Source organism: Triticum aestivum, chromosome 3B, assembly GCF_018294505.1.
Source record: "Triticum aestivum cultivar Chinese Spring chromosome 3B, IWGSC CS RefSeq v2.1, whole genome shotgun sequence".
In the NCBI taxonomy this organism is placed as follows: domain Eukaryota; kingdom Viridiplantae; phylum Streptophyta; class Magnoliopsida; order Poales; family Poaceae; genus Triticum; species Triticum aestivum.
In genome coordinates this window covers 120,496,594-120,506,732 of record NC_057801.1, presented here as the reverse complement: position 1 = coordinate 120,506,732, position 10,139 = coordinate 120,496,594, and positions in this window count along the sequence as shown.

Below are 10,139 nucleotides of genomic sequence, written 5' to 3'. Positions count from 1 at the left end.
TCATTGCTCATTACTACACCGACGCCATGACTGGGGTGCTTCATCCCTGCTGCTCTGCACTGTTATTTCGGTATGGCACGTGGACCCGGTTGCTTGACGTCCCACATGTCGGCGAAAGGGACTACACCATTTATGAAAGCGAGTGCTCCACTCTTATGATGGAGGAGTACTCAACACGGCGGCCCAGTGAACTGTTACTTGTACTGTAGTACTACTATAGTTTTGCTGTTTCACACGATCCATCGATACAAACCCGATTAAACAGGCAAGGGCGGAATTTTTCCCGCGCGGTAGATGATACTAGCCATACATTTCAAAGGCAATTTCAATGTATGCAAACTGAATAATTAAGTAACAATATGAGATCTAGTAAAACTAAAAACACATATGATTTATTGTGTTAGAGTGTAGTAGTAGTGCTGTATTGCATAGTTGTTAGCTGTAACATGCGAGAACGTGTAGATATGTACTTTTGGAGGGCCTACAGAGAGAAATTGGGCATAAAATGGATTCAAATATTTGTATTCGTCTTCATAGCATTTGTAACTCATATCTATAGTTTGTACAGTAGACGTGAATCCTTGTTCGCTCTTACAAAACCAGTACAACAATAATGGGGTGGCGTGCGCCAATTTAGGCACTGGCACATTGGCCTACTCGTCTCCATAGAGAGAGCGAGAGGAGAGACAAATACATGGACAGTCAATGTATTTCAAGCGAAAAGCCTAATACGGTCATCGGACTTCAGAATACGCTCATTACGGTCACTATATATGTTTTGCGGTGATTATATGGTCACTTGCTCACCATTCAGCATTGGATTGCACTCTGTTGACCGGCCAAATAGTCTGCGTGGCACTATGTTCACTACTATAGGATGCTGCTAACACGACACTACGATCAGAGCCCCTTTGAGAAACTGTGTGCGGTGCAAGAATCGCAAATGGTGGTGTCAGAGAACCATCAAAAACGTCCAAAACGTTTGCGATGACGTATGCATCAAACATGGTTCAGATTTTGGTTCCGTGTGCAATGCAGGGCATACGGTTTAGTTCAATTAACTGTTTGCGATGAGGAGGAACAAAAGAAATAGGCAGCCAGATGAAGGTGTGTTCAATACACAACGTACGGTTCACTCGGATGAACTGTTTGTGATGAGGCGAAATTACAGAAATGGGCAACCACATGAAGGTGTGTGCGATATACGACATACAGTTCACTCGGATGAAATGGTTCAATATAACAAATACCATAAATATTGCAAGGTTCAAATTCAAATATTACAACACCCAAATTCAAACATTGCAAACCGCGTCATTTCTGAAAAGGGATCAGCCACTAACAGGTCATGTATGGGTTAGACACAATGAATTCCAATTGCTTTGCCATATGCTCTTCCAATACGAAGTTTAGCATTTTTGGAGGCACTTCCATTCTGCAGTACCTGCCGGCTCTGATAATCATACCATTCATCTTTCCTAACTAAATGCGTGTTCAACCTCAGTACACTCAGCACCTTTGCTCTAGCAAGAAAGAACCTGGCGAGTGTAATCTCTGGTAAGGTCCCTCGGTAGGAGTTCAAAGTAATATTTGAGAGATGCAGATCCAAGCATTCGATGTGATTCTCCTTATAAACATTATCCACCTATGGGCCTATTATTATCTGCAAAAGAAGAGAACATGTTAGTGCCTACATGCAGTTTTGAACACTTCTACACGCCCATTTGGTTTGCAGGATTTGTAAAATGCACCAACGTGCCATCTTCGATTTGGCATGATTAACATGGGCATTTGATTACAATCTAGAAACATGTAGCCTTCTTCACAAGAGGTTGGATATGATGAAAAATTCCCTAAGAAAACTAGTACAGATGAATCCAAAGGAGAAATGCTTATGGACGATTGTAACCATATGAATGAAGCAACCAATATGGGGTGGGGGTGTATGTCCTAAAATCCTCCAAAATTCGTTCAAAAATCGTAGTACATTGTCATTGTAAACTTGAGAAAAGGTGCAAAAAATTTAACTCCCTTATGGTTAACATTTAACAGGAAAGGAACATCACCTCGATATACAACTTCTTCAGGCACGGATAGCATCTCAGGCAACTGACAATTTGGTCCAAGTTGGGGCCGACAGATTCTAGTGCCAAGACCTTCACTGTGCCCAGAGTCTAGGTGAAGCTTCGCTGGATGTAAGACAAACATACATCTTCAAAACTAGAAATAACATTGATATCAAGAAGGAGAGGTATAAGGCGACTGTTGTACCTAAAAGTTGTAGTATTTGATAGACGAGTAGCCCACCACTTTCAATTTCGACGCAGAAATGACATTGATTCTTGTTGGACCTTTTTGATCAACTACAAGTAATCTCTCAAGTTAAGGTGTGTCCTGGATGACCATATTGTGGTCCACCTTTTGTGATCTCTTGTTGCAGCACCAGCAACACACATAAATGGTTCGGAGAGTCCTGGAGGTGATGCGCAAGGTACTCGACCAATTCATCACCTGACGACGAAGGAACTTGAGTGCAGTACAGCCGCGGAGGAGGCGCTCCATGTCATCCTTTGGGATGCGGACAACGACGAGTTATGGAGTCCTGGATTAAGGGGTCCTCGGACAGCCGGACTTTATACTTTGGCCGGACTGTTGGACTATGAAGATACAAGATTGAAGACTTTGTCCCGTGTCCAGATGAGACTCTCCTTTGCGTGGAAGGCAAGCTTGGATATTCGGATATGTAGATTTCCTTCTCTGTAACCAACTCTGTGTAACCCTAGCCCCCTCCGGTGTCTATATAAACCGGAGGGTTTAGTCCATAGGACGATAACAATCATAATCATAGGCTAGCTTCTAGGGTTTAGCCTCTACGATCTCGTGGTAGATCAACTCTTCTAATACTCATATCATCAAGATCAATCAAGCAGGAAGTAGGGTATTACCTCCATCGAGAGGGCCCGAACCTGGATAAAACATCGTGTCCCCTGCCTCATGTTACCATTAGCCTTAGACGCACAGTTTGAGACCCCCTACCCGAGATCCGCTGGTTTTGACACCGACATTGGTGCTTTCATTGAGAGTTCCACTATGCCGTCCCGATAAGGCTTGATGGCTCACCTCGTTGTCAAGGACAACATCACCTCCGGAGGATCCCTGGCTATAGGCCAAACTCTCCGGCTGGGCGGTTTCATCATGGCCGCCCGTTCGGCCGCCGCGCCGATGATGACATCTCAGGTCATCAAAAACAACCTCTGCGTCAGCTTGGAATTCACCGAGCAGATGGATCCAATGGAGCTCTCCTCCTTAAACGAGCTCTTGGATCGCATCGCCGCCCTGGGAGTCATTACGGATTATGATCGGATCAGGCTTAAACCCGACCTAAGGGAGATTAACTCTCTGTTGGTCACCCATCAGATAGCGGTGGTGGAGGAACAAAACGACAATTCTTCCTCTATTTTGAGGACGAACTATGTCCGGATTCCGGAGCTCTCTGAGCCAGATACCCGTCTACGGGAGGACGTGGACCAGGCTCCAAACTTAGAATCGGGCAGCGGGCCACAAATATTGGGTAATATCCTGGAGCCCGAGCTGCCAAGCTCAGGAGCTCCTTCGCCCCTGGGTCCCAGATTGGGTCAGGACGTGGACTTAATTAAACCCACCCACCCAGACACAAGCGATCTTTCCCACATCAGACAAGAGCCCCAAGAGACAGTACACCACTTCTGGGCCAGATTCCTCCTTGTAATGAGCAAGGTTAAGGACTATCACGAGGAAGACGCAATCTCATTCTTTTGCAAAAATTGCACGGACAAGGGAATTCTCAATGCCATAAGTCGCCATGACATAGCACACTTTGCCGACCTGGCGGCCATAGTATAGAAGTACTGCGCGACAGAAAGCGCCTGGAAGACCCAAACAAAATTCTGGGATCCTCTAGCCCTAACTAAACCCCTCGCCCGAACTAAAAGGGTGCGCTCTCTCAAGTCACCCAACCCAATTACAAAGAAGCCAAAGCCCTCTACAGGGCGTGGAACCATATTGGAGGGATGGCTCAATAGGCCATGCAAAATTCACATCACACTGGACACCATACCAACACACAGCCTTAGAGCATGTTGGATACTCCGGCAGGTGGCCAAGAGCGGCAAGGACCTTCTCATCGACAATACCATAGAGCACCACCCCGCAGAAAATAATAGTATAGTATTAACTGTCTTCGAGACTTTCGCCTCAAACAATAGGCGCAAGCGAGCGCCCTGCAGCCTCGCCGAAGTCTGCCATGTTGCAACAATAATCCCATGGAATGATATGGCCATAACCTTCAGCTCCAGCGACGAACCTCAATTTCAAACAGTCCGAGCACCAGCCGCTTTGGTCCTTAGTCCAATTGTCGATGGATTTCAGCTTACTAAAGCGCTCATGGATGGAGGCAGCGGATTAAACCTCATCTATGAGGAAACTCTTAACAAAATGGAAATTGATAAGAGCCGCATTGAGCAAAGCAGCACAACCTTCAGAGGAATCATCCCTAACCAGGAGGTGCGATGCGCAGGGAAAATCACACTGGTTGTGGTATTCGGCACCCCGAAGAATTATAGGTCCGAAGAAATCACATTCCAAGTGGCCCCGTTTAGCAGTGGATACCACGCCCTCTTGGGACGAGTCACATTCAAAAGCTTCCAAGCTATACCCCATTACAGGTACATGAAGCTCAAGATGCCGGGGCCCAATGGAATCATCACTCTAGCTAGTGATCCGGACATAGCACTCCGGGCCGAAAATAAAACTGCCGCACTAGCCCTGGAGGCATTATGAGAAGCCCTCGCAGCCGAAGAGTTAACTGCGTTGCGCTTCGTAGTAGATAGGGACGACGTGATACTCGACAAATGACCCAAGTCTACCTCTTTTAAACCAGCAGACGAAATAGTCAAATTTCAGGTCCACACAACGGACCCCACAAAAACAACATCAATTGAGCCACAGCTGAACCCCACAATAGACGCCGCACTACGAGAGTTCTTGCGCGAGAATTGGGACATTTTCGCGTGGCATCCTTCAGACATGCCAGGTATTGTGGGGACCCCAACTCATAAGTCGTGATCACCGAATGCACGTGTACAGTGATCCCAGAGATCAATGCTCACTGAACACACATAAGCTGAATAACAAGAGTCTTACATCCATACATACCTTTTTACACAAGTAGTATCATTATGGTCAAGTCTTGAGTATATCATAGCAGCGGAAATCTTCGTCGATAACTTGGACCCATGCCATCTGCCTTAACCCTACAGGCATTCTGACTGGGAAAGCATCCTAGCTCACACGATCGTTACAAAAGAACTCTTCAATACATCTTGTCTTTCATGCCTGGCCAATAAAATAACCAGTGGCAAGCCAATGAGTACTTTGAATGTACTCGCAAGCAACCCATGTTTTGGTCCAAGATGTAACAACACATGATATAGGTAAATTTTTGCAGAAAGCTAGTTTTGAGTGCAACGACATGTTCAACAATTTGTGAGACATGCATCAGGAGAATTCAAGTAACCATGAGGACATGTTACAGATATCAACATAAATAGAGTGGGCACCAACCCAACTCAATCATGTCAAGTCCCTTGACTTGACCCAAGTAGTTTTATTAACACACACACACGATTTGTAAACATGTGGACGTAGCCCAAGAGCGGTTACCCAACTGTCCTTGACCGTGGACACGGCTATTCGAATAGTTTTACACTCTGCAGAGGTTGCACACTTTACCCACAAGATCCGGGGAACTTCCGTGTCATCCACGACCCGCGATACCTCAATTACCCGGGGTAAGCACCCGATCACTACCTTTCCCTAGATGACACTAACATGGAGTCCACTCGTTGCTCCGTATCCTCACGATGTACATCATACGAGACTCACTCGAGATCGTAACATCCGAGAGGGGACACAACGGTGTATCCGGTGCCCTGTGAAAACAGTCATGGCTGCCCTACCTAGCACAACCCCGTCCCGAGAGAGCGCACCAACAACTCTCCCGTCACTAGTAATGCGGGCCCCAAGCTAGTATCGGTCTATGTAATAAATAATGCCCTTTCCCATATAAGGGTAGAGTGGTTGCGCATGTAAGGTTGGAATAACGGTCGCAACTTAAACCAATCCATTTTGAAAACAACACACACTTGCCTCGGTACACCACTTCGTCATCAAGTGGTTACCCATCTCATCATCTCCCTCGGGCATAAGTGGCACCCGACGGGGTTTTCGAAAAGTCCTTTGAAAACACTTTGTCTCCTTCATCATGCATATTCCCGTCCCTTTTGCGTAGCATCTACTTTAGCATCCTATCTACTCCCACCGGCATAACCCTCATAAGAAGGTAGGGTCGTGCATAATGCAAGTATCAACGAGGAAGTACGATGGCAAACCATCAAAGTGGTTACCACCTCATCATGATTCCGTTGCAACAACAATATGGTGCCATATGACATGCATAAAAAGGGTTTCATAGACATGGTCAAAGGGCTGCTTGCCTGATTCATCAGAGTCTTGAAATCTTCTGGTCCTTCTCCAATTACTCCGTCTACTTCATCAACTAACGTCGGAAACAATCAAAATAAGCAACACAACAAGGCAGAAAGCAAAAGTGCTCTAAAAAATAATATTAATTTGACTTTTCTAGGACATCTCTGGTTATATGAAAAATAACCAGAGTGGTTTCATTGGAATTGGATCAGTGGATATCTCTGAACATTTCAATATGATGGAATCAAGGGGTTTATGGATTTGCAAGAAGTGTACAGAAATATATTTTTGGAAAATGAGCAAAGATACTCATTTGACAAAGGATGATTTTATAAGCATCTAGGACTTGGTTTCACTGGATTTGGAGTTCAAATGAATTTCTTATGAATTTGCAAAGTTGACAGAGATGAAGAAATGGCTCATTATATTGTATTGCACAGAGAGTATTAATGAAAATGTTCATAAACTAAGTTATGAATTTAGAAGCATCTAGGAATTTGAATCATGGCATTTGGATAAATCTTGAGCTCTCTGTGATTTTCTAAAGTTCATCACAGAAATAGGAAAAATAGGATTTGATAAATATTTGTGAGGAAAAGGTCTCTGGAAAAATGTGCAAATAGCACCATGTAATAGATCGTGAATTTATGAACTACTAAAAATTTGAATCGTCAAATTTGGATCTCTGTTGATTTATTTATGGATTTTGGAAGTTGACTGGAAAAAGAAAAAGACAAAGGATTTACCGAAACGGGCTGGATCTGGGCTGCGGCGGCGCGCACTGGGCGAGGTTTAGCAGCAGGGCACCACTAGGCTGGCCCAGTGGCTCGGCCGCACACGTGCAAGGGCCACGTCGGAGGCGGATTTCTCCCGTCCCGTCTCCACTTGCCAGCATAGCCTTGAGGCTGGGCCACTGACGAGTGGGGCCCGCCTGCAGGTTCGTCCTCCACCTCCCGCGCGGCGTGAAGGGAGACAGAGGAGGCATTCGACGCCGGTCGCCGGCGCCACAGGGCGTCTCCGGCGATGCTCGGCCCACCGGCGTGCCCAGGAGAGAGTGGCGCATCCGTCGAGGTACTCCACGGAGGCAGGGGTGGTCGGATGTGGGCGGTGCATCACCCACGGCGGACGGAGGCGACAGTGAGGTTGGGGCATGGCGCTGCAGCCGCGGAGGGGACGAAAAGAAGAGGGGGAGAGCTCTGCCATTCATCTGCGGTTCTACTGGTGGCCAAAGGAGGGGCGGGGAGGCTTCGGGTTGCGTGAATATGGGCGGAGGCCGACGGCGGCACTCTGGCTATGGAAGGAGCAGGAGGGCACGAGAGGAGGTGCAGGTTGGTCCAGGGGTTCACGGGGGAGAGAGAGATCAAAGGAGCTCCAGAGGGAGGTCAGGGGCGGCCTTATATGGCGAAACCACAGCTCACCGTGGACGTGGCCTACGGGCACCTGCGGGAATGGCCGCAGTGGCCACGGGAGGAGGCCCGGGGCTGTCTACGGCATTCGTGGGAGTCGAGTAGGGTGCCAGGAAGAGAGAGAGAGAGAGAGGGAGCGGGGAGAGGCTTTGGTGCTCGCGCGTGCGAGGCCGGGCATTGGCTGAGCCGGGCGGCTCTGGGAACGCACCGCAGGGGGTGAGAGAGAGGAAGAGACGAGGGGGCCTGCACGGTGGCGTGTTGCGGACGTCGAGGCACCTCGACTGGCGCGAGGGGGAGGCTCGAGGTGGTCGGGGGACGCGGCGTCAACGGTCGGGAGCACGCTGACGTGCTCCAGAGCGTGCAAATGGCCGGCATCCGCGGCTTTTCCACGCGCACTCGCGTGTCCACTTGTGTCTGGGGTCTGAAGGGGGAATAAAAAAGAGGGTTGGAGGCTTTGGATGCTCTGGAACTTGCCAGGAGTGAGAGAGAGATGAGAAAGGGAGGAAAAAGTGGTTGTCGAGAGAAGAAAAATGGATCCCTGCCCCCCTTCATCATTGCTCTCGGGCAGGGAAGCACACCAGAGGTAGAGGGGGACTATGAGGGGCTGTGGTAAAAAGGATAACTCATGGAGATTAGTGGAAGGGGTCAAAGTGGTGTTTTTAGAAAAAAGGCAGAAGGTGTTTGTTGTTGACTTGGGAAAGAAAATGAACTCCTCTTGTCATGAGTCTTGACAGGGTCAAATGGTATGATAAAATAAGAGGTTCCACCAATATTGAGTCCATTTGGGCAAAATTGCCAATGCAACTTTTGTAAACCCTAGAAATCAACAGAAATGGACTTCCCAAGATTTAGTCATGCATAACTATTCTCGTTGATGCACCACTTGGTGTAGTGTCATCATTTGAGATTCTGAACATGTCCACAAAAGTTTAGATGAAAAGGATAAATTTGCCAATGTAGAGTTGTTCAAATTTGGTTCTGGACAGGAAGGGTTTTGGGGCACTTTGATCAAGTTAACTTGTTCTCCAACTTGTGCCACTTGGTCTAGATGATTTATTAGACCATTTTAGAATGTGGGCCAATCTTGAGAGTATTTGGGCAAGTTTGCTAATGCAAAGTTGTTCAAACTTGGAAAAGGGCAGAAATAGTTTTGAGAGGGTTTCATGGGGTTATACTATTCTCCATGACATGAGGCTTGGCCAGATCATCAAATATGTCATATGTGACATGCTAGAATTTTCTTGGAATTTTTGGGTATATTTCCTTTGTAAATATTTCAAAAGCTTGAAATATCCAGAAAGGGGTTTTTGAGGGGTTTGACCAATATTTTGAACATGACCATGTGTTGAAACTCTTATATATGGACAATATATGTCCACTGAGTTTCCCTAGGTTTTTGTCAAATATTTTTGAAACAATAAAATGATTTTTCCCTATTAAAGACCATTTCTGGCCTTAATAAAAAGCTTTTAAATAAAATAGGGAAATAAATTTTAAAATTATATTTTTGTGGTTTATGGGAGTCCTACATCTAATAGGATTCAAATATACCTTTTGAATGATTTTTCACACCCCAAGTCAAGTACTTGTAGTGCAAACCTCAACTCAGGGGTTTTTGAAAAACTAATTTTTGAAAATACTATTTGGCCAAATTATTTTTGCAAGAAATTATTTTTATGTCCTATACACATGGCATGATCATTGGGCAGAAGCTTGGGGCAAGGAGATGAAGTATCGAAGGTGGAGTTGTGTTGACTTTAAAGAGCACTTGAAAAAAACACAGAGAGGAAACCAACTCAAAATAAAAAGTCAAATAATGCAAAAGTTTTTGTCAAACCGCATTTTATCATGATTTATCATCTTAAGTGTTGTGCCATGAAAATCAGGGTGTGATAGGTATCCCACATAGGCTGGCCGAACATAGCCTAAACATACTAAAGGGATACAAGCCGGTCAAGCATACTCTTCGGCGCTTTTCAGTACCCAAGCGACAAGCCATGGGAGAGGAGCTAGCCAAGCTACTTGAAGCCGGATTCATCAGAAAAATAAAACATCCATACTTGCTAGCAAACCTGGTGATGGTACCAAAGAAGGACAAATCCTGGCGCCTGTGCGTCGATTTCAAAGACCTTAATAAGGCTTGCCCTAAGGATCCCTTCCCCCTCCCCCGCATTGATCAAATTATCGACGCTACCGCAGGACACGATT